A 25,753-nucleotide genomic window follows, 5' to 3' on the forward strand; every position below is an offset into this window, starting at 1 on the left:
TGCAGGTTTAATTCATAAATACATAATGTCTTAAGGATATGGAAATTATTATTTGGATGTGTTCATAAAATATGCCATTATATTTGATTTCCTTTATCTTTTTCTTTCAAGCTGAATAAATATTACACATTGACTTACAGCTGAAGCTACTGATGTTGATAATGCCTGGAATGCTGGTGAAGATGTGTTTTCCAGATCTGCTGTGAATGTTTGTTCCAGCTTGAATTCCAGCTGCACTTTTGGCTCTGGTGGTGGGGCAGGTGTTGTTGTAGCTGGAACATCAATTGTAGACATGACCGCTATTGTTGGTGGTGGTAGTGATGATGATGATGTTGCCTTGACTGTTGTTGAAGTTAATGATAGATGTTAAAGTTGCATCAACTAATGGTGGTTGTTCAAGGCAGAGGTTCTGTGTAGGATTGTTAGTAACTGTCTAACTGGCTATATAACTGTTTACACTAGTAACTGTATAACTCCATATATAACTGTTTCCACTAGAGGGCGCTCTAGGCGGAGACACTCAGGGGTACTACCAGGTGGCGAGTATAAATGGATATGTCTCCTCCCACTTATTTCTCTCTCCCCCAGTCTCTCAGTAAGAGAAGACCTATAGTCACATTGAACTACTTATCAATTCAGAGGTTGTCTGTACTGAAAGAAAGAAATTGTCTTACGTGTCGCAACTATAGAAGATGTGTTCACAGGGAGGGAGAAATTCCCGCTGGAAGCAGCCTGCACCATAGTTTCTGCCACAGCACTGTTATTTGGTATTGTGCTGACATCGTTGAATATCAGCTCAACATTGACCACAACTGATCCTTCACTGTAATAGAAATATTTTAACAGCATTCAGTTTGTTGATGTTTCATGTTTCAATATACATTTTTTTTTTTTAATTAATTTAAATCTGAATTTGACAAGTTCATATTTTAAATACATGATCAAGAACATTATTCCATACCTGAAACCTTTCACCACAGTTCGATTGAAACTGCGTCCATATTGTGCTTTATAGACATTATCCAGCTGTGTAAACATAACAAAAAAAGGAAAAAATAATTAAGCTTAATCTAAAGAATCATATGAAGTACAAAAAGTCCACTATTATTTGATAAACATAATATAATGCAGGTTTAATTCATAAATACATAATGTCTTAAGGATATGGACATTATTATTTGGATGTGTTCATAAAATATGCCATTATATTTGATTTCCTTTATCTTTTTCTTTCAAGCTGAATAACAATTACACATTGACTTACAGCTGAAGCTACTGATGTTGATAATGCCTGGAATGCTGGTGAAGATGTGTTTTCCAGATCTGCTGTGAATGTTTGTTCCAGCTTGAATTCCAGCTGCACTTTTGGCTCTGGTGGTGGGGCAGGTGTTGTTGTAGCTGGAACATCAATTGTAGACATGACCGCTATTGTTGGTGGTGGTAGTGATGATGATGATGTTGCCTTGACTGTTGTTGAAGTTAAAGGCAGTGCCGCCTTTTTTTTGTGTTATTGGACTTTAGTGTTTTTTCCCCCTTAACACTTTGAGCGCCACGCCGTGTTTTCCTTTTTACCCCCTTGAATGCCACTGTCCACTCCCAATGTTAACATTAATATCGCCTAATCTATGTTTTAAATTATGGCTTCTAATTATGTGTCTAATCTGCCCGTCGCTTATCAAATAATCATTTTCCAGTCAGTGTTGTCAAGGCAGATTGGTTTTTTATCGCTTCATTTCCGTTTGAGAGCATTTTGAAAAGCACCCGTTTTCAGGTGAAAAACAGCCCATTCTGTGATAATCGCCTTTTACTGGAATATTCCAGAACGTTGATATTTGTCTGCCTATTTATGAATCGTTTTCAAATAAACGCTAGATGATCAATAGTATACGAGCCGCGCGCTGATAATAGCTGCTTTCATTTCCTCATGGATTTTACAGTGAAACAGATAGAGCACATATCACAAAAAAGCTTATATCTCCTCGAAAACGAGTCTGATTATCCTAACACTGATAACATAGATTCCTTACCTGACATCAGATGGTATCCAAGTGGTATATTCCAATTCCTGATCACCATTCGAAAAAATCGATAAGTGTATAGATCTAACGTGTATACAGTAGAACTCATGATCCGCGGGGCTCAGAGGATCCAGAATGAACTCTGGTAACTCCGGCTGCATCAGTGGACTGGAAAATGTGGACTGGAATCTTTTTTTTCCCCCCATCCATTTTCATTGAGTCCATTCCAAAAGGGTGATTTACCATCTGGGAGACGATAGGGGGCGCTTTTTTCACATCTGATCGCCGGCAGCCCTTGGGTAGGCTAGGGTAGGCTCGCGTGATGCAATATGATTTCAGATCGCTAAAAAAAAATAATAATAATAATAATTCCGAGAAATCTCGTGAGTGGCTTTCAACGTAACTATCGTAAACACGAGTTTAGCCGTGAGTGGCGCTCAAAGTGTTAAAGGCTCAGTGCCACTTTTTCTGTATAATAAATCATGCCCTTGTTTTGGCTAACTTTGATTACCTGTCTGTGTCGTGCTATTGGGGTCGCATTACAAACCACAACACACGGTTTCATCAAGAGCATCTTCAGATAACAGTGACAGCAAGGGACCACAAAATAAAAAAGTTAAAGGAACACACCAACAATATACGTTGTATTTTATGGCAATAGTGTTGAGGTTTGTTCGACCTGTGATATAAACAGGATATTCCAGTCAATGCTTGTAAGAAATGTTTTTTTGTCATCGGCAGGTGTGAGCTGGGTAGTGTAGTTTTATGAAATTTAGACGTCCATCGAAAGCCCTGAGTCTCCTCTTTCTCTTGACTACAACGATTTCATGATTGCTTGCATGTTCTACTGTCTAAATAATCGGATTTCCAATGCAATGCGCAGATATTTTTATAAGCTCATATTTCACTAATAGCACATAAAATCATTGCTAAACAAACGTAGTGCTGAAAATATACACTTTGACTGCTGTTTTGATAGGGTTAGTCTTTACTCTTGGCTACATTTGAAACAGAAACACAACATCACTTAATACGGACTGTATTGATCTATTTGTGCGACGTTAAATACTTCTCGGCCCGGTACCGCTTCACAAAAACTTGCCCTCTGGTGATAAAAAGGTGTACCACAACTACAAAAAGGACTACATGAAAGTCAATTAATTCCCCAAAAATACTTGCCGTTGCCTGATAAACATATTCCCACACACTAATCCTTGTGCCTCTTTAACTTTCTGCGCCAAAGCACAGGCTGATCGGCTTTATAGTTTGCAAGATATTGCGTGGATTCACACACACAAAAACAGAAAAACACACAAACAAACACAAACACACACACAGTTCTGTTCCGTTAGGGGCTCTGCTTGGCATCACTACTGCACTATCTCGCATATGTGCACGCGCACTGAATAAAGACCACAAATGTACCTTTAATCCCAATATTCGTCTGACCACACCCCTCATCAGCTTACCTTCATAAGCAGGTGTGTGGTCACCTGCTCTCCTCCTTCTCGCTTTCACCACAAGGAAGAAGTGCCTCGGTAGATCCCCACACTTGACACCATGATGGAAGAAAGGATTAGGAGCAGCTTTGGGAAACAAGGATACGTTGACATCACATCTTTATTTTCTCTCTCACTATTTTCGAGAAAATACGGCGATATTGTCTTCGTACTGGAGTGTCTGGAAGATGATGATCATTCTAAAAACCCTCCACCGGTTTTCGTATTGGGAGCACGCCGCTGCATGCTTCTCAACTGCAGTTCTTTGCTGTGTTTGTTGGGGTGAAACCTGTCAGGCCACAGCTGAACTGTCGGACATGCCGCTGTTGTGAGAAGCGGTGCGTTCCAGGTTGGGTGAGTAGTGTTTTGCTGGCAGGCTCCACTTGTCTGTTAGTGCTATGGGGGCTACTTGACAATGTTTATGGAAACCGGCCCCAGGCTGCGTGTACCGGTTCCGCAACAGTAAGTGACTTCCGGGTAGGCCTGATTGGCCCCGACAGGCACGTGACGCGGCAAACTCAGGACGCGCAACGAGGCTGCTGAGGGCTGTCGCGCGGAAATAGGCTGTCTATTGCCATTCTCTAACACAAACTCTAACCTTAACCAGCTCCTTAACAGCGCCTAAACTTAACCGTTCTAACCTTAACCAACTCCGAAACAATGCCTAACCTTAACCTTAACCTTAACCATGCCTAACCTTAACCATAGAAAGAATATTGCCATTCTCTAAGACAAACTCTAACCTTAACCAGCTCCTTAACAGCGCCTAAACTTAACCGTTCTAACCTTAACCAACTCCGAAACAATGCCTAACCTTAACCTTAACCTTAACCATGCCTAACCTTAACCGGCGAAAGAATACACGTTAAAAAAAAATCACGTTAAAAAAAAAAGTTTTGATGGGATTCGAACTCACCAACAACGGACCGCAGGATCGCAGGACCGCTGCTCTGCCAGGTGAGCTATAGCGCCGAATGAGAGTCATGGCGTATTTGCACGGTTACGTAATGCCGTAAGCTCTGCTGCTCGGCTCCGCGGAGCGTGCCGCGCGGCAGAGAAAGTTACGCGTCACGTGCCTTGTCGGGGCCAATCAGGCCTACCCCGGAAGTCACTTACTGTTGCGGAACAGCTACACGCCCCCAGGCTAGGGTCCTTTGTTCAGCCACCTAGGCGACAGAAGGCCTTGGTCTGAAGACCATTATAGTTTTAACTAGTGGGCCGCGACCATTAACACTGGTGATCCCTGTGTGTTCTGGACGAGTGGACATCTCTCGGTCACCGTGTTAAGGCCCCATCTTTCATATCCAAATGAGAGTATTCCTTCACGAGGGGATATGTGCATGGATGTGCGATAGCGGCAGATCCATGTTCAAGTCAGCTACACAGGCCAGTTTGGTATTGTGCTGATTCCGTCGGGTGTTGGTAAAATCACCGTTGTAAAGCAGTGTTGACATCTTGTTTCTCTTTTCTCTTAAAAAGTGAGGAGAGGTTCAGAACGGCGGCCTGTCTGGGTGAGTGTTATGTCATTGTTTACATGTTCAGGTGATAGCTGCTTAGCTTACGGTTAGCCAGTCAGCTGTTAACTGCTGCGTTAGCCTGCTGGGATCGCTGCATGGCCTGCTTAGTTTGGGCCTACTATTAGCCAGTCAGCTGTTAGCTTCGGTGCTAGCATGTCGTGATCACTAGGTAACGTTAGCTTGCTGCTATAGGCCATGGCCTGGCGCGGGGTAGCTTTAGCTCCTCGCGCGCCGCCGTGAGCTCGCTTCTGGTCGCGTGCGCCGTTAGCTCGGCGTCTCGGGAGCAGGGGCAGTAGCGCCCGAACGGTTGGAGCGGCCGTTAGCTTGATGCTATTCTGTTGAACGTGCTTTGATTTTAACATGTTTTACACTCTTGACTACGACGTCATCCTTGACAGGGGATGTTTCGTCGACCCTGCCCTGAGCCAGGACGGCAAGGTTGCGTCAACAAAGAGGACTGTAGTGCGGGTTGGAGCGGCGACGCTGCCCAGTTCGAACAACACAGGAGCGGCTGTGTTCCTACGGTGTCTGTGACTGCACTTCGCTGATCTACGTTCCGGGTAGGACCAGGTTTGACCAGACCTTATAACACGTCTTCTGGTTTTACTTTTCTAAATGTATTGTGAATAACGATGTTTTTCCCAAAACGTGTGTTGCTGCAATGCATTTAGGATACGACGCGGGTTATGTGTGAGCTGTTTTTGTCACTGGCAGTTAGCTTCTCCATGCAAATCGGGATGTAATGATCTGGTTGTTGTGTGAGAAACATCATGGTGTTTATATGTACCGTGTACTCACAACTAAGGTAACTAACCTATGAAGCTATGCTTGGTGACAAGTGAGTAAAAGAATGTTCTTTTCTCAGCCTGTGATGACAATGAACAGTGTGTTCACATATTAACAGGTTTTCCTGTTTTAACTGGCCGTATTGAGGGTAAAATAAGAGGATTGTGTTTTCCCCCCGGTTCCCTGGGGACTTTTTCATCCTCCTATCAGACATGTTGTGCACTATTTGTGTCTTTTGTGTGGTAGGGATGCGATGTAACCCTTAGCTTGATTGCTGAGGTTGTGCTAAAACTGCTGGAGAAACTTTATTTTCCTAAAAGAAAAGATGGTTTGGTCGCTGTCGTGTGTGCTTAGCAAGGCCTGTGGCCGATACTAATCGAGAATTATGTATTCTCTCATTGTGAAAAACGGCGTTCCTCTGTAGAGTGTTTTTGCCATTTTTTGTAGGTGATGATGGGTTGTGTGTGTCATGTGACCTACAACTGGGTTGGACTGGCCACAGAAGCACATGTGTATGTTGGACCGGGGCTCTTAGAGCCCTCTCTATTCTGTGTTTTCTCCTTAGTAAAAATCAGATAGCAGGTTAGCTCATGCGCTGTGTGGAGCTGTCAAACGCTTCATAGAGCTGACTATGACTGTGTCATAATATATTCTCTTTTGTCATTACATCGTATCATGGGTGTGGGGTCGTAAGGGGTGAACTGGTAACCTTTCCTCTCCCCCTTGTTTCTGTCGGTCAGGGGTACACCCCCTGTCCTTCAAGGTTCCCGTCACGTGGCGGTTCGGCACGTTACGGGGGGGGGGGGGGGAGGGAGTTTCCTGGTCCCACGGCCTGGTATATTGGGCGTGTGCACCGCAGGAATTCCCCCGCCATAGAGTACGTCACCGTGCACGTCTCTGTTGGTAGGACTTCCGTGTGCTGTTCAGGTCCATGTGATGGATCTGTTTCAGGGGGGTGGTCAGGGCTCCTCCTCACCAAGCGCCTATTCGGGCCTTCTGTGAGTTCGGACTCCTTCTTCCATGTGAGGGAGCCTCCATCAGAGTACAGGGCCTTCCTCCTCAGATTGTCAAAGTGAGTGGACCCTCTAGAAGGTGTCCTATTCTATTGTATATGTATTCGATTCAATTCGATTGTTGAGTGTGTATGGGTTCAGTGCCTCTTCCCCGGAGAGCCCTAAAACCAATTTTTTACATGGCTCAAGGTGCAATATATTCTTTTCAATCTGTACAGCTCGCGTGGGAAGTCTCTCTGGGGATCCCCGTCTCCTTCCTATGGGAGGGTGGTGGGATGTAAAAATGTGAAAAATTTTTACCCCTGGCTGTGTAGACTGGGATACATACTGTTGATGCTTCCTTCTTTTCTATTCAAAAAGTGTTGGAGTTAGGAAGTGTCACACCCCTCTTGTCGTTCCCCTGGGCGCCTTGGGGATTCAATGACAGGTCTAAATAGCCTGTTCATTGATGGGGGTGTGTCCCGACGCACGTATAGTGCTAGCTCGCTGTAAACAGGCGACTGACTGGCACGCCTTGGTTGCTTGTGGTTGAAACAGCGTTTTTATAAAGCAACTGAGATGGGGGTTTTTCCTCTTCCGACGACCAAATCCCACGACCTGGGTTGGTTTTTCGACGGATTCTCGTTCATGTCTGGGGGATGATGACGGAATGGATCTGAACATATGTAGAGGGGTCTCACGCCCTTGGGGTGGGCCACCAGGCGCGGTTCGGCCGAACGTCTGGGTGGCGCCTTCTTTTCATGTTAAGATCGACACGCATATCTGCCCTTTCTCCTGGAGTAGGCATGTCGGCGTGGTTAGGGCACGGGACTGGTTCTGGTCACGCTGGTCCGGATCAGTTGAACCCGTTGTCCGCCGGGGATGCAGATCTGCTGTTCTGGTACCCTGAGGGACTTGGGCTTTTTTCAGGGGGAAAAATGCCAGGTCGGTCCGGGTGTCACAGGGTTAAGCGCTATGGAGACCCTGGTTGGGTACGTTTTTACTCAGCACTGTCGTAATGGCTTACGGCCATGCCATTCTGTACACGCTCGATCTCGTCGGATCTCGGCCGCTACACAGGTTGGTCCTGGTTAGTACTTGGTTGGGAGACCGTCAGGGAATACCAAGTACGGTGTGCTTAGGGGCTGGTTCTCCATTATTTTTCGCTCCTCTCTCACGCATGGCGAAGAGGGGCCTGTGGGGGTGGTTTTTGACCTCCTCTGGTGACCCTGTGCTTCCCGTACCGCCAGGCCCGGTCCGAAGTAATGTTTCGTCGACCCGTAGGCCTGGGTTAACCCTTTTTTGGAAACTGAAACACTTGTACTGCGGTATAGCCGGTGTATACCCGCAGGTGTGTTTTGGAGTTTTTTCTTGAGGGGTTATAGGAACAACCACTGCATTGGGTAACACCAAGGTGGTTGATTCCCTGGTGTGTTGGTGCAGTGTCAACTCCCGGATTCACCGGTTGAGGGTGCCCCTGCACGTTCATGACGTCTGCCAATCGTGTCAGCCTTCTCTGCCTCGACCCCTCTGGGTGGGGTTTTTTAAATGGAGGCTTGGTCATGCAACACCGCCAGCTTACGCTCCTTCCACCGGGCGGCTGTGTTCAGCTGTCCCCTCTGGCGCCTGTCTCGTCCGCAGTCTCCAGGCTAGGGTTAATAGCCTGTTGCCTGGTTTTTCCCCGGTGCGCTGCCTGCTTCCGTTGGTTAACCTTTTTTGTGTGCTTACGGCCATGCTGACTGCCTGTTGCGGGATCAGTGTGCCAGGCGGTGTACTGTTGGGGGGACAGGGCCCGCTCGGCTTACGGCCATACCAACCTGAACACGCCCGATCTCGTCCGATCTCGGAAGCTAAGCAGGTTCTGGCCTGGTTAGTACTTGGATGGGATTCCGCCTGGGAATACCAGGTGCAGTAACTGAGGGGCCTTTGTCCGAATACGCTGGCGATGTGGGGGGCGGGGCACTACGTGCCCACCTGGTGGGGTCTTGATGCTGGCATCATGGACTTCTCCGGGCCCCCATTCCAGGGAGTCCAGTCCTTTTGGTGGGTCTGGGTCTTCCTTCGCGCTCCGCTGCTACGGCCTTGCCACGGGGTTGGGTTTGCCCTTGACCCCGTGATTCTGGGGGCAGTAACGAGGTTGTTCCTCCGTTCATTCCCGGGTGGCATGCGGGTTGTGCGTGTGTGTAGTCGTGGGGTCAAGCCACGGTCTGCTCACCCTGTGCGTTGAGTTGCTTGAGTGCCTCTTCGCACGGTCGGGTCCGTCGCCCTCCCGTGAAGCCCCTAATAGGGGGGATGCCCTCCATTAGGGGGGGTCGGGGGGGCTCGGCCCTCTCTGTTCTGATGGTTGTGGGGGGCTGTCAGCGGGGTGTATTTGTCAGCCAGCGGCTCCGCTTGGCCTCCCCTTGTGCAGTAGTGATGCCAAGCAGAGCCCCTAACGGAACAGAACGTTAGGTTATGGCTATAACCAAGTTCTGTTAGTTAGGGGTGACGTTTGGCATCAGACGGTCGCTGCAGCCCTTGACCTCACCTTGTGGTGAAAGCTTGGGAAGGAGGAGAGCAGGTGACCACACACCTGCTTATGAAGGTAAGCTGATGAGGGGTGTGGTCAGACGAATATTGGGATTAAAGGTACATTTGTGGTCTTTATTCAGTGCGCGTGCACATATGCGAGATAGTGCAGTAGTGATGCCAAGCGTCACCCCTAACTAACAGAACTTGGTTATAGCCATAACCTAACGATTCACCGACACACAGACACTACTGAATCATAATATCCTCGGATAGGCTCACCTGCCGTGGACATAATAATACATTTATGGATTTACACTCACCTAAAGGCGTTTCTCCATTTGTGGTTGGTTGAGTGGTGTGAGTAGTTGGATGAACTGTTGTCGCCAACACTGAAATATTAAGCAAATTACATTCATGTCTTGTAAGAAATATAAGGAACTCACAGCAGAAGCTGAAAACATACAGAAAATGGCATTTGAGCTTCTGAGAAAAATGTATATACAGTGTATACCGCGAGACCCTTAATAACCAGTGGACCACACCAAAGGCAAGAAAACACTGGGCAGAGGATGTCATGATTATTTCCTTCACGGTGTGAGGGCTGGAGGAATTCTGCATGCAGCCCAACGAGGGGGCGTGCTGTTTTTCTGCTTCACGCACCTGAGAGGAGTTTGCAATCAGCTCGGGAGAGTACTAGTATTGCAGACTCCCCTCCACTCCTTGTTGGGTCGTTCTTGTTACTACCATCTACTGCCACGTCTCCGGTGTGAGACGTCGTGCCACCCCTGTACATCACCACCTGTCACCGTTTCCTGGAGTAGGACACTGTCTTCGCTCTCTATTACTCCACGGGAGGATCCCAGTGTTCCCACTCCAGATGTCGTGCCGGCTATTTCCCTACCCCCTCTACATGGACCTCGTTCCTGGGGTGAGGATCGCCATCGCTCTCTATTACTCCATGGGAGGATGCCTGTGTTCTCACCCCGCTCCCCTCAGACCCCCTGTTTGCTGCGTTGCCCGTCGGCAGCGTTCTGGTCGGGAGGAAGAAGATTCCTGTTTACTTTTTGCCCGTGAGGAAGAAGATTCCTGGTTACTGTTTGCCCATGTTCCAGAGGATTCCTGTAACTTTTTTCCTGCCTGTTCGCCCGTTAAAGGCACAGTGCCGCCTTTTTTTGTGTTATTGGACTTTAGTGTTTTTTCCCCCTTAACACTTTGAGCGCCACGCTGTGTTTTCCTTTTTACCCCCTTGAATGCCACTGTCCACTCCCAATGTTAACGTTAATATCGCCTAATCTATGTTTTAAATTATGGCTTCTAATTATGTGTCTAATCTGCCTGTTGCTTATCAAATAATCATTTTCCAGTCAGTGTTGTCAAGGCAGATTGGTTTTTTATCGCTTCATTTTCGTTTGAGAGCATTTTGAAAAGCACCCGTTTTCAGGTGAAAAACAGCCCATTCTGTGATAATCGCCTTTTACTGGAATATTCCAGAACTTTGATATTTGTCTGCCTATTTATGAATCGTTTTCAAATAAACGCTAGATGATCAATAGTATACGAGCCGCGCGCTGATAATAGCTGCTTTCATTTCCTCATGGATTTTACAGTGAAACAGATAGAGCACATATCACAAAAAAGCTTATATCTCCTCGAAAACGAGTCTGATTATCCTAACACTGATAACATAGATTCCTTACCTGACATCAGATGGTATCCAAATGGTATATTCCAATTCCTGATCACCATTCGAAAAAATCGATAAGTGTATAGATCTAACGTGTGTATACAGATCCGCGGGGCTCAGAGGATCCAGAATGAACTCTGGTAACTCCGGCTGCATCAGTGGACTGGAAAATGTGGACTGGAATCTTTTTTTCCCCCCCATCCATTTTCATTGAGTCCATTCCAAAAGGGTGATTTACCATCTGGGAGACGATAGGGGGCGCTTTTTTCACATCTGATCGCCGGCAGCCCTTGGGTAGGCTAGGGTAGGCTTGCGTGATGCAATATGATTTCAGATCGCTAAAAAATAATAATAATAATAATAATTCCGAGAAATCTCGTGAGTGGCTTTCAACGTAACTATCGTAAACACGAGATTAGCCGTGAGTGGCGCTCAAAGTGTTAAAGGCTCAGTGCCACTTTTTCTGTATAATAAATCATGCCCTTGTTTTGGCTAACTTTGATTACCTGTCTGTGTCGTGCTATTGGGGTCGCATTACAAACCACAACACACGGTTTCATCAAGAGCATCTTCAGATAACAGTTAAAAAAGTTAAAGGAACACACCAACAATATACGTTGTATTTTATGGCAATAGTGTTGAGGTTTGTTCGACCTGTGATATAAACAGGATATTCCAGTCAATGCTTGTAAGAAATGTTTTTTTGTCATCGGCAGGTGTGAGCTGGGTAGTGTAGTTTTATGAAATTTAGACGTCCATCGAAAGCCCTGAGTCTCCTCTTTCTCTTGACTACAACGATTTCATGATTGCTTGCATGTTCTACTGTCTAAATAATCGGATTTCCAATGCAATGCGCAGATATTTTTATAAGCTCATATTTCACTAATAGCACATAAAATCATTGCTAAACAAACGTAGTGCTGAAAATATACACTTTGACTGCTGTTTTGATAGGGTTAGTCTTTACTCTTGGCTACATTTGAAACAGAAACACAACATCACTTAATACGGACTGTATTGATCTATTTGTGCGACGTTAAATACTTCTCGGCCCGGTGCCGCTTCACAAAAACTTGCCCTCTGGTGATAAAAAGGTGTACCACAACTACAAAAAGGACTACATGAAAGTCAATTAATTCCCCAAAAATACATGCGGATTTAGGATTGTAGGAGATCCGGGGCTTAGCCCAGATAGGTGCCCTTTATTTTTCATTTTTATTTATTTTTTTGGCAGGCAAGGGGTGGTTTGGAGGGTGTCAGGCACGACCCACTCCACGGCAGATATTTTTTTTTATTTAATGAACCTGTACGTGCAATTTCCTGCAATATAGAGCCTTCAATCTTGACCAATAAAGCTGCTCTTTTCACTATAAAACTCAGTTAACCATAACGTAGTTATGGTTAGATTTATATATTGGGGGGGGATATATCATATTTTTCATATAATCAAAAAGTGGTGGAGCAAGATCATACCTTTGCTCCCCCAAGTTCAATAGTGGGAGAGCAGAGATGCTCCGAATGCTCTTATGGCCAGGCGTCTATGATTCACTGATACAAAGTAAAATAGTGCAGTGCAATAAAATAGTTAGTAAAATAGAATAAAATAATGCAATAGTGCATTGCAATAAAATAGTTATCATCGTATTTTTTCGGGAGGCCGGTAAGGAGTGCATTACAGTAGTCGAGTTGGCTTGAGATAAAGGCATGGATCTGGTTTTCAGCGTCCTTTTGATTTATAAATGGCCGTACTTTAGCTATGTTTCTAAGGTGGAAGAATTAAGTTTTTGTCAACTTGTTGATTGTGATTTAAAGCTTAGGTCTGAGTCTACCATAACACCAAGACTTAACTCACTCAAATACAGTTAGCAGCTGGATAGACCACAGATGGAAATTAGCCTCTGCTAAATCTGGTGCAAACATATTTTCATGTAACAATGATGAATTGTAAATATATATATATATATATATTTTTTTTTTTTTATGAATAGATTCGGGGCTTTTCAGAATACATTCGGGCTTGAGCCCAAGTAACCACCCCCTAGCCCCGCCCCTGCTCACATTGTTCAGTATAGACATATGTACAATGTTCAATGCAGAATAGACGTAACTGAGTTACCATATAATATACAATACTATGCAGTGTACTAATATACAATACTATATAGTGCAAGCAGAATGGGATGAGGTACAATTTAGGTACAATTTACAGTAAGGTGTACGAGTTGTAGTGCAATCCTTTATCAATAAATATAAAGTGTGGGGAGTGGGTGCTACAGTGTGTTTGTTTAAAGTGAGTGTGTGCTATAAAGTGTGGGGAGTGGGTGCTACAGTGTGTTTGTTTAAAGTGAGTGTGTGCGTGTGGATGTGTGTGCTATGTGCGTTTGATGGTTGTTGTGTAGTGTTCATTGTTCGTTGAGCAGCCTGATGGCCTGGGGATAGAAGCTTATTCTGAGTCTTTCTGTGCTCGCCTTGAGACTCCGGTATCGTTTGCCTGACCGCAGCAGTTCAAAGAGGCAGTTGTTCGGGTGACTGGAGTCCTTAATGATTCTCTTAGCCTTGCCCCTGCACCGCTTGTTGTAAATGTTCTGGAGGGTGGGGAGCCCCCCTCCAATTGTGCGTTTGGCTGAACGTGTCACTCTTTGTAGTCTGCTTCGGTCATGTGCAGTGCTATTCCCAAACCAGGAGGTGATGTTGCCAGTCAGGATGCTCTCTATTGTACATGAGTAGAAGTTCTTAAGGATCTTCTGACTGACTTGGAACTTCCTTAGGCGCCTGAGGAAGTAGAGGCGTTGTCGTGCCTTCTTCACAACACTGTCAATGTGTGTGGTCCATGTCAAGTCCTCGGATATGTAGGCTCCGAGGTACTTAAAGCTGTTCACTCTCTCAACCGGTGCCCCGTCGATGCTGAGGGGGCTGTAGTCCTTGACCCCCGACCTCCTGAAGTCCACAATCATCTCCTTTGTTTTGCTGACGTTCAGGGAGAGGCTGTTTTCCTGGCACCATCCCGCCAGGACCTTGACCTCTTCCAGGTAGGCCCTCTCGTCGTTTGCAGAGATCAGGCCCACCACCACTGTGTCGTCAGCAAATTTGATGATTGTGTTGCTACTCCGCTGAGCCACACAGTCGTGTGTGTACAGGGAGTAGAGGAGGGGACTCAGAACACAGCCCTGGGGGGCCCCTATGTTGAAGGTGATGGATGAGGAGGTGCAGTTGCCTGCTCTCACCACCTGGGGTCTGCCCGTCAGGAAGTCCAAGACCCACTGGCAGAGGTCATAGTTCAAGCCCAGGTCCCTGAGCTTGGCTATGAGTTTGGAGGGGACTATGGTATTGAATGCCGAGCTGTAGTCGATGAATAGCATTCTCACATAGTTCCCCTTCCTCTTGTCCAGGTGTGATGCTGCTGTGTGCAGCACATGGACTATGGCGTCCTCCGTGGACCTGTTGGGGCGGTATGCAAATTGCAGGGGGTCCATGTTGATGGGGAGGGAGGAGCAGATGTAGCCCTTTACTAGCTTCTCAAAGCACTTCATGGCTATGGAGGTGAGAGCTACAGGGCGGTAGTCGTTGAGGCAAGCAGGCTTGGATTTTTTGGGTACAGGGATAATAGTGGACTTCTTCAGGCAGGTGGGGATGACAGCCTGTTCTAAGGACAGGTTAAATATGTCAGTGAATACCAGGGCCAGTTGGTCGGCACAGACTTTTAGGACGCGGCCGGGGATGCCATCCGGTCCTGCTGCCTTCCTGATATTCACTTTTTTAAAGGTCCGCCTCACCTCATGCTCTGTTACCCTGAACACTGAGTCTCCATCAGCAGCAGACCCCCCCCCCCCCATTGCCATTGCCGTGGCTTGTGGGCTGGTGTTGTTATTACCAGCATCAAACCTCGCATAGAAGGTATTGAGGTCATTTGCTAAGGAGATGTCACTGTTCAGTTTGAGGGAGGTGCCTTTGTAGTCTGTCATCGTTTTGAGCCCCTGCCACATAGCTCTGGAGTCAGCCTGTTCAAACTGGAGTTCAATTGTATCCCTGTAGCGCCGTTTTGCCTCTATTACTGTCCTCCTTACGTTGTATCGCGCCACCTTGTGGTCATTCATGTTGCCTGCCACCAGGCCATCGTTGTATGCTTTGGTGCGCGCTTTCAGAGCTTCACGGACGGATTTGTCTACCCAGGGTTTTTGATTTGGGTAAACTTTAATTGTGGTAGTGGGGATTGTTTCTTCCACCAAAGTACGAACAAAGTCCAGCACTGTCTCCGTGTAGACATTAATGTTATCTGTGTCGCGGAACACACCCCAGTCTGTGCACTCAAGCGCAGCTTGGAGCGTCTCCTCTGACGCCACATCCCATTTCTGCACCTCTCGCGAGACTACAGTTGTAGACTTGTAGTTGTAGGGGCTACAGTTGTATTGACTGGTGGTGATGTTGTGTTGACTGGTGGTGATGTTGTGTTGACTGGTGGTGATGTTGTGTTGACTGGTGGTGATGTTGTGTTGACTGGTGGTGAAGTTGTGTTGACTGGTGGTGAAGTTGTGTTGACTGGTGGTGATGTTGTGTTGACTGGTGGTGAAGTTGCATTAATTGGTGGTGAAGTAGCGGTTGGAGCAGCTGTAACATTAGGTGCAGTAGTTGGAGTAGCTGTGGGTGCGTTAGTAGCAGGGGCGGATTTAGTATTATAGGAGATCCGGGGCTTAGCCCAGATAGGTGCAGTTTTTTTTTTTTTTTTTTTTTTTGCAGGCAAGGGGTGTTTATTTTTTTTTTTTTTTTACTTTAATTAACCTGTACGTGCAATTTCCTGCAATATAGAGCCTTCAATCTTGACCAATAAAGCTGCTCTTTTCACTATAAAACTCAGTTAACCATAACGTAGTTATGGTTAGATTTATATATTGGGGGGGGGATATATCATATTTTTCATATGATCAAAAAGTGGTGGAGCAAGAGCATACCTTTGCTCCCCCAAGTTCAATAGTGGGAGAGCAGAGATGCTCCGAATGCTCTTATGGCCAGGCGTCTATGATTCACTGATACAAAGTAAAATAGTGCAGTGCAATAAAATAGTTAGTCAAATAGAATAAAATAATGCAATAGTGCATTGCAATAAAATAGTTATCATCGTATTTTTTCGGGAGGCCGGTAAGGAGTGCATTACAGTAGTCGAGTTGGCTTGAGATAAATGCATGGATCTGGTTTTCAGCGTCCTTTTGATTTATAAATGGCCGTACTTTAGCTATGTTTCTAAGGTGGAAGAATTAAGTTTTTGTCAACTTGTTGATTGTGATTTAAAGCTTAGGTCTGAGTCTACCATGACACCAAGACTTAACTCACTCAAATACAGTTAGCAGCTGGATAGACCACAGATGGAAATGAGCTTCTGCTAAATCTGGTGCAAACATAATTTCATGTAACAATGATGAATTGAAAAAAAAATCTTCAACAGGAAGATTGGGGAATGGGGAATGTTATATAAACCCCCCCCCCCCCCCTCAGTGGTGTGTGGAGTTGGTACGTCCGAGCAGGGACCAGGATGTAAACTATGATGTTGTGTTATGGGTTGGCAATACAGAGGCACAGTTGACATGACACACACGCTCTAGTCTCCTGGCTCGTTATTGAACACAAACGGTTATCGTTGAACCTCTGTTGTCAAGCCTCGTCAATATACCCCCCCTTCCCCACTAATGGAACTGGTGTCGTGGAGTCACTTCTCTGTGAGCGTTTCCATGGTTAGCTCGCGGCTAACGTAACGATAGCCTAGCTCGCGGCTAACGTTATAACAGAACACATGCCCCGAACCGTGGAGGTCGTATGGAACGGTGTACGGTTCGAATGCGTACCGTTCCACCCCTAGTATCTGTGGATAATGCAACGAGCTGTAAGTATTATAGTATAGTATAGTGTCGAGTCGGCGTGCTGAAGAAGAGGATGGTCAACTGACGAACATGTGAAGACGACGTTGAGTTTGCGTGTTAACAGTTAGGCGGAAAGCTAGGTTAGCCGCACCGGCTATTAGTTTAATCAAGTGTTTTGAGTTAGCCTTTTAGCTTAGCGCGTAGCGTCAAGCATACTACAAGCGGGAGAAGGATTCTTCAACAAGGACCCCTACTGGTCGTCTCATGCATCCGTCGGGACCACCAACTGACTGCCAGCACTGCCCTGCCTGTTGTGTACCATGCAGGTGACGGTCTTTCGAGACCACTTTATTGTTGAATGAGCACAGACATTATGGATTATGCATGCTAGAGCCAGCCACGGCTGAAGCTACAGACTGCTTAACGTGACTCAGACATTTGTGTATGTGAGCCTCTAGCACTGTGGCTGTAGACTATTATGTGTGAGCGAGTTCGCTAAAGGTGCACTCCGCGCCTTTAGCGCCGTTGGAATATCACCCTTTTGTTTGTTCATGCTCATAACTGAGTGAAGGGGCCATTCTGTTTTGAGGCCACCACGTTCGCCAGCCACGATTCAGTGCTGCAACGGGGGTTTATTATTATTTCAAGGTGCCGGCTTATTATAAGCAAATGTTATTTAAAAGTGTGGGCCCACTTAGGTTTTGTATACATGCATTGTGTTACCAGCATGCGTGTTTAAGCTGCACAGCAAATTCAAAGAGTGTTTATCAGTCAAGTAGCTCACTTGTGCTTTGTGCTATTGTCTTGCTGCCATAGGGCGAAGGTTACCAGTAACATAGTATTGTTATGCGATGTGCTACTGTCGTGTTGACATTAAAAGTAGAAAGTCCCCAGTGAGGTAACATTGGTTCTACACTGTTCACTGTTGTGCTAAATTACTAAAGTAAAGAGAGAGTGAGACTGTGATAATTGTGATAATAATAATGTTAGTGACTTGGTTGAAACGTGAATCCGGAGTGATACCTAAATGCATTCCGTTTCATTCAGAGAGAGGGAGAGTGTGTGTGCGAGCAGCTCATGTGAGCCGCAGTGTTTCTCGCCTCTCCTTTGGAAACTATAGCGATAACAACAATAACACTTGTTATACGATACGAGATAGCTGCATTTTATTATTAGTATTAACCACTACTTCCACCGGGTGTGAGGGTGTGTAGCGTACTAGACTGAGTGCAGGTGTTGAGGGAATTAATGAGTATTTGTCCTTAAGAATAGGGGAGGACTATTACATGAGTTCCTAAGTTGGTAAACCCTAAGGCCCTACCCATCACATTATATCAGACATCCTAACTTTGTTGGTGATAATATGACTAGCCCTATTTCCAAACGGCTATCCTCCTTCCCCAATTGTTGAAAAATATTAAACAATTCAGGTCCTTGGTGTCCTCTGTTGATGTGACACACGCACGCACGCACGCACACACACACACACACACACACACACACACACACACACACACACACACACACACACACACACACACACACACACAGACAGACGCACACACACAGGATTGATTGCAACAGCACTGTGTAAATATTGCGGGGAACCATAAAATTGTGAGCAGCCTGACCATTTTATACAGAAATATTGCAAGGATTGGTACCATTTGCAAGCTGTCACAAATATTTTAATTTGCATTAATTCTTGGAATTGCACAATCGCAAAATCCTGTAGGGCAAACACAAGACTGCCTTACTAGCACAATCTTGTTGTATCTAGAGATTCACTGAAGAAAATAATTGTTTAGATTTCGTATTAGATCACCCATCACTACAATGATGATGGGTTTCTTACTCTAACTGAAAGGGAATTCATAAAAATCTTGCACTTTGTGACAAGTTTGCAATTTGGCAGGGTGTTAGGTATGGGCATAATGGTTTTCAAAAACCACCGCATACAAATTGGGGTAGTCTGTAATAAAATACATGGCCACCGTTGGAAAGAGATAATGTCATATCTCAGCTCCTGTTAGTACTAGATTCTTGTTTGATATCACCTTTCTACTTTATTTGGTGCGAGGAATCCATTTCCAAAGTAATTTTTCTATTTAAAGGTCATTTCCACAGTCAACTGTCATTTTCAAGGTCACTTTTAGCAAACGGCCATAACTCTGGAATTAAGTCAGATAGGAAGATGATATATGGCTCTCTAGACCTTTGTTTTCAACCCTGGGGAATTCATTTCTCAGTTTATTGGACATCTGACTCTCTCTCTCTTAGCATATCAGGTACAACGGATAACCAAAGAAAACAAAAGCAGACACCCTTCTTAAAAATGGTATGGCATGGCAGACAGGGACTACAGATGAAAACTATCTCATTAGCTAATTCTGGCACATTTACATTCATAAATAACTTAAACTTAACTTAAATGGTCGCCATACCTGTATATTTTATGTGTTGAAACCCAACCCTTGCAGTGTCCTGGTCAAAGCCATACATATTTAAAGTATCTAAACAACAATATAATTATATAAAAGGCACAAACCTGTGAGCAGCAAGAGGAGCAGCCATTGAGCCATGCTGTTATCCTTGGAAAAAATAAATCAATATATATATATAAATCTGTTATACAATATACATGTATTCTTTCTTTCCTTTTACCTTCTTGTGTGCATAGGCTACATAAATTCAGGTTGTTCACTCAAATTTTTTGCTTCTATTAGCTTCTGTACTCCTGAAACGTGGAACATCATATACAACAAACTCTAAAACTCAATATAGATTGGTATCCTTTGGACAGTTCAAGTCCTTAATCACCAACCAGTCCACCATAATCTGCAGTTGTTTTAATTGCATGTAAAAACTCTATTATGATTGCATTTGTTGTATATTTATGATGTGCATGGACATCTGCAGCGTAGTAACAGTTCAGTGTAATATTTAATCATTTGGAAACTTTGCAAATGTGTCTTTTTGCCGATAAGTTAGCAATTTCTCCTTAATTTCATTAAGGAAATGGCCACTACGATGAATTGATCCGGTTAGCGTATTTCATTCAAACCCTCATTTTCAATGTCGTCGTGACTTTACAGACATTTCAATGCATAGATATTTACAATATAATAATAATAAATATGAATAACTATCTATATAGCACTTTTCACACATGGACCGCAGTCCAGAGTGCCTCACAGCAATTAGTATAAAATGAACATAGGCATAAAATCAGCACACAGTTGACAGAATAAAAAACAATGCATAAATTGCAGACATAAGAATAGGTATAATAGACAATAAAAGTAGTGCAACATAAACGTGCAGACATAAGAATAGGCATAAAATAAGTACAATAGTGGAATGTTGCTCGAAGGCATGTGAACCCCCCCGGAACAGCCAGTCCCCCCAAACACCCCACACATCAATCCCTACCACATCCCCATCCAAGACACACACCCTGATAAAGCATGCCATGACTGAAGAAAAACACAAACAGCCCGCGTGCCACTCACACCGCCATCACCGAAGGAAAACACAAACAGCCCACGCGCCACTCACACCGACATGCATGGCAATGGGAATGCCATGCCCTAGCCATATATATATATAAAAATATATACAGTATATATACTTTTTTCTCGTTATTTCTTTGACAAGAAGTGAGAGCATGCAGAAAAGAGTTGTTTGTTAGCCGGCTAGCATTAGCTGCTAATGTAACCGAACATCTTTCACATTGCACAACTGGCTAATGCCCATAACATTGGTACTCAGGGTGTCTGGACGGTTTCATGCATGTTCGTAAAGGAAATCATAAATACCTAATCAAAACATCACAAAAGCACAACTTTTGCCTCTGAATGTCTCTAAAATAGCCAGTGTAGATTTTCTCTAGGATGTCCTCATGAAACGTATCCCTGTGTTATGTTAGATGCACTCAACTGGCCTTTCCTATAATAGGAGACACTTTCATTGGCTTCAGTTAATCTCTAAAGTGTATTTACTTATCTGAACCATGTCGATCGACATACACTCTTAAACATTTTTATTACAGTTTATTTTCTGTTCCAAACGTTTCCTCAGAAATGTTTAAAAGGACATTCATGTTTTAGGGCTCCTTCCGATTGTAATAATTTACCAAATAATTTTCAATCTTTAACCTGATTTGGTGTATGTAATGACTTTATTTTCACAAATATGAGTCAAGTAATGAAATAAAAACACACTTCTTCAACCAATATCTGAAATGAATTTATAAAAAAAAATTAAACACTAACCTATACTACTGTACCATGCACTCCTCCTACTATACTAATATGTATTATGTCTATGCACTCAATACTGCAGCACCCAAGTTTCAGCACTGTTTGATGAACATTGTTACTCAGCTGAAAGAGTTGTACCCTTCCTGCTGACTTGTCGTACAAAACGTGTAAGTCGCTTTGGATAAGCCTCGGCTACTGTAAATGACAAAATGTAAATGTAATGAGCATTCACTTCTTACCTCTTCTTTCCTCTCAGGTGTATTCTGCAGCTGCTCCGTGAACTCCAACTCCTAACTCCAAAGGAAGAAAAAAAGAGACGGTCGCTATCCGTCTCTCAAGTACATAACTGCATGCCAATGCAAAGTAAACGCTGATATGAAACCAGTTTTTCCAGAAGGAATGTGTTCATTAGTGATACAGTCTCATCAGAGGAAGGAACGAGGAAGTACAGTGAAAATAAATGTATGTTTATATCCTTAAATCAAATCCTGATTGATACTTTTTTTAATAGTTTGAAACCATATAAAATAGAGATTTGCACTTTTTGGAACCATACTTTTAACTGGTAAAATGCAGTGGTGGGGAGTAGTTTCACCACATGTAATTAAACTAGTAGTGTAACTACATTTTGCAGTAGCTTCAATCAATCAATACAATTTATTTGTATAGCACATTTAAACATGACACTTGTCAACCAAAGTGCTTCACAGTGAGTCGCATGAAAAAAAAAAAAAAAAGAAAAAAAAAGGGTTCCGGGTCGAGAATGGGGTGAACGTCTCTGAGCCATGCTGCCGCTCCCGAACTTTTGTTTTACTTTAAAAAGCCTATTTTTTTTTATTTCAAGATAAGTGAACCACTAATATACATCATCCATATCTCTGCCTGTATTATTCGACCCAAAAGAAAAAAGAAGAACGAGCGTGATGGCTGCGCAAGTCTTGAGAAGCGGGACCGGCCCCATGGATGGAACTACCATGGCGGAACTAATGGAGGAACTCAAACAGGCTTTCACCACAGAGTTCAGAACGTTTGCTGCCTCGCTCGAGTCCAGACTCGACGGCTCCCAACTGGCGGTCGCAGACCATACTCAACGCCTGGCCTCCGTAGAAGACGGCCTGAATATGTGGTCGGGTAGGATGGTAGAGCTGGAGGCCAGATGCACAGCTCAGGACGAAGTCATCGGCAAGCTAAAAAACAAGCTAATTGATGTTGAATCACGCAGCCGGCGTTCTAACATACGCATCCTGGGCCTGGATGAATCACACAGCAACCGTCCTAGTGTCTTTTTCGCAGAGGTCCTGGTGGAAATTACGGGGAAAGACGTCCTCGCTACACCACCGGAGCTCGACCGATGTCACAGGACACTAACACCCAAGCCAGCACCAGGCTCCAGTTTCAATCTTCGAAGACTACTGCCCCGAGGTGGTCGAGCAGCGATCACACTACCGAGATGTCATGGGGCCCCTGTACAAACGTGGATTTAAACCATCGCTCCAGTTCCCCGCGAAGCTCATCATCAGAGCCAAGGATGGCACGAGGATACATCTACCGTCGCCCGGGGACGCCGTGGACCCGGCCCAGAGAAACCCCAACCCCGACTCCGGCACCACCAGACCCAGACGCGAACCCGACGGACCCGATGCCGGCTTCGCCGGAGCCGGACGGGGACTTGATGCCGGCCTCATCAGATCCAGACGCGGTGGTAACATGACTCTGGGCCGTTAGCATCCTGCTACGGCTACCACACAGAGAGGGGTTGCATTTAATATTTTATTACATATGTGGTTATGGATGAATACTTGACGTTAGGCTTCGCCTGGAAGTTTATCTTTTTCTTTTCTCTCGCTATCTGACATAAGGGGAGGAGGGGGACAATTCTGTTGTATATGACTGTTGTACTGTTGCATGACTATAGCCACGGGCTAAGATGCTAAGTGCTAACGTTCCATTTCGGAAGAAGCGGGACCTATTTTGTTTTGGATATTTCTACCACGCCTATAACTTTTACGCGCTATGCCAGCGCCCAGCCGTGTTTTGGTTCATTGCCAACGGGAGGCGTTTACTGTTGCTTGCACATTGAACAAACTGGGGTATTGTAAACGGAATAATGGATGGATAGTCCAAGAGGGGGTCCTGAGGGGGGGGTGGGGGGGAAGGGAAGGAGAAGGAAAGAGCGAGGAAGAGCAAGCAAGAGCATAATCAAGTCAAGTCAAGTCAAGAGTTTTATTTGTCACGGCATACAAGTATACAATGAAATGCGGGTGGTCTTGCCCGCAACGATGTGCAATACAGTAGTAACAGCATATAATAGAATCCAATAAAACAATATTGTGCATTAAACAAGTAACATAGTAGGGCATATCGGTATTTGTACATAGTTATTTACAGAGCATGAATGACATGCTAGGTCCTGTGTTAGTGCAATACACTGTTAGCTACGGATGAGGCACTGGGTCTTTCTGTACATCTCAGGTTATACTATACTATTTTTACAGTGACCTTTCCTTAGTGGCCATAAGTGTGGGCGTGTGCAGCATGAGTGTGTGCTTGCTCATGTTAAAGTGGCTGCTAGTGTGTGAGCGTGTACAGTGTGTGTGTCGTGTGTGTGTGGTCATGTGTGCTTGTGTGTGGAGAGTTCAGTGTTCAAGGCTCTGATGCCCTGGGGGAAGAAGCTGAGCCGAAGCCTCTCTGTCCTAGTAGCTGGGGTTCGCAGGCGTCTGCCTGACCTCAGCAGCATGAACAGGCTGTTGTTGGGGTGGTGTGGGTCTTTCATTATTCTGCAGGCTCTGGATTTGCACCTCTTGTTGTATAGAACCTGCAGGGGTGGTAGTGCAATACCCGTGGTACGCTCGGCTGAGCGCACCACTCTCTGTAGGGCCTTCTTGTCCTGTGCCGTGCTGTTTCCATACCAGGCAGTGATGTTTCCAGTCAAGATGCTCTCTACAGCTCCGGAGTAGAAGGACTGGAGTATCTTCCCAGATACTCTGAACTTCCTTAACTGTCTCAGGTGGTAGAGGCGCTGCTTCGCCTTTTTTACGACTGAGTCTATGTGTGTTGACCATGTCAGATCCTCTGAGATGTGGACCCCCAAGTACTTAAAGCTGCTCACCCTGTCCACGGTAGCCCCGTTTATCCTCAGTGGTGTGTGTGTCTCCTGCTGTCCTCTCCTATAATCCACGATCAGCTCCTTGGTTTTACCAATGTTCAGGAGCAGGCTGTTGTCCTGGCACCAGCGTTCCAGTACCTCAACCTCCTCCCGGTAGGCCTTCTCGTCGTTGTCCGAGATCAGCCCCACCACCACGTGTCGTCCGCAAACTTCACTATAGAGTTGGAGCTGAACTTGGCGTGTGTAGTGAGTACAGCAGGGGGCTCAGAACACAGCCCTGGGGGGACCCGATGCTCAGGGTGATGGTGTTGGAGGTCTGACCCCCCACCCTGACCGCCTGGGGCCTTTCGCTCAGAAAGTCCAGTATCCAGGCGCTCAGAGCGGAGCTCAGACCCAGCTCGATCAGCTTGTCCACCAGTCTGGTGGGGACTATGGTGTTGAACGCTGAGCTGTAGTCAATGAACAACAGTCTCACATAGCCCCCCTTCTGGCGGTCAAGGTGAGAGAGGGTGCTGTGCAGTACATGGGAGACCGCATTGTCAGTGGACCTGTTTGGCCTGTATGCAAATTGTATGGGGTCCATATCACTGGGGAGGGAGGCACAAATGTGATCCTTGACCAGCCTCTCGAAACATTTCATGGCCACAGAGGTGAGTGCCACCGGTCTGTAGCAGGGGCGGATTTAGGATTATAGGAGATCCGGGGCTTAGCCCAGATAGGTGCCCGTTCTTTTTTTCTATTTTTTATTTTTTTATTATTTTTTATTTTTATTTTATTTTAAAAAAAATTGCAGGCAAGGGGTGGTTTTTTTTAATTTCTTTTTAATTTAATTAACCTGTACGTGCAATTTCCTGCAATATAGAGCCTTCAATCTTGACCAATAAAGCTGCTTTTTTCACTATACAACTCAGTTAACCATAACTTAGTTATGGTTAGATTTATATATTGGGGGGGATATATCATATTTTTCATATGATCAAAAAGTGGTGGAGCAAGAGCATACCTTTGCTCCCCCAAGTTCAATAGTGGGAGAGCAGAGATGCTCCGAATGCTCTTATGGCCAGGCGTCTATGATTCACTGATACAAAGTAAAATAGTGCAGTGCAATAAAATAGTTAGTAAAATAGAATAAAATAATGCAATAGTGCATTGCAATAAAATAGTTATCATCGTATTTTTTCGGGAGGCCGGTAAGGAGTGCATTACAGTAGTCGAGTTGGCTTGAGATAAAGGCATGGATATGGTTTTCAGCGTCCTTTTGATTTATAAATGGCCGTACTTTAGCTATGTTTCTAAGGTGGAAGAATTAAGTTTTTGTCAACTTGTTGATTGTGATTTAAAGCTTAGGTCTGAGTCTACCATGACACCAAGACTTAACTCACTCAAATACAGTTAGCAGCTGGATAGACCACAGATGGAAATGAGCTTCTGCTAAATCTGGTGCAAACATGTTTTCATGTAACAATGATGAATTGAAAAAAAAATATATAATAATAATTTAAATAGATTCAGGGCTTTTCAGAAAACAT

General features: G+C 44.9%; 1 long non-coding RNA gene across 1 annotated transcript; it reads right to left on the bottom strand.

The window, feature by feature from the left end:
* Window positions 1-1,296: 1,296 nt before the first annotated feature.
* LOC311240178 lies at window positions 1,297-21,466 on the bottom strand. Its single transcript, XR_014620475.1, has 4 exons — window positions 21,358-21,466; window positions 19,405-19,447; window positions 9,644-9,712; window positions 1,297-1,398 (listed from the first exon to the last, which is right to left on the bottom strand). It is a non-coding gene; the product is annotated as an uncharacterized lncRNA (long non-coding RNA).
* Between the last annotated feature and the right edge of the window lie 4,287 nt (window positions 21,467-25,753).

The sequence above is a fragment of the Notolepis coatsorum genome (assembly GCF_963971535.1).
Source record: "Notolepis coatsorum genome assembly, chromosome: 14".
Lineage (NCBI taxonomy): Eukaryota > Metazoa > Chordata > Actinopteri > Aulopiformes > Paralepididae > Notolepis > Notolepis coatsorum.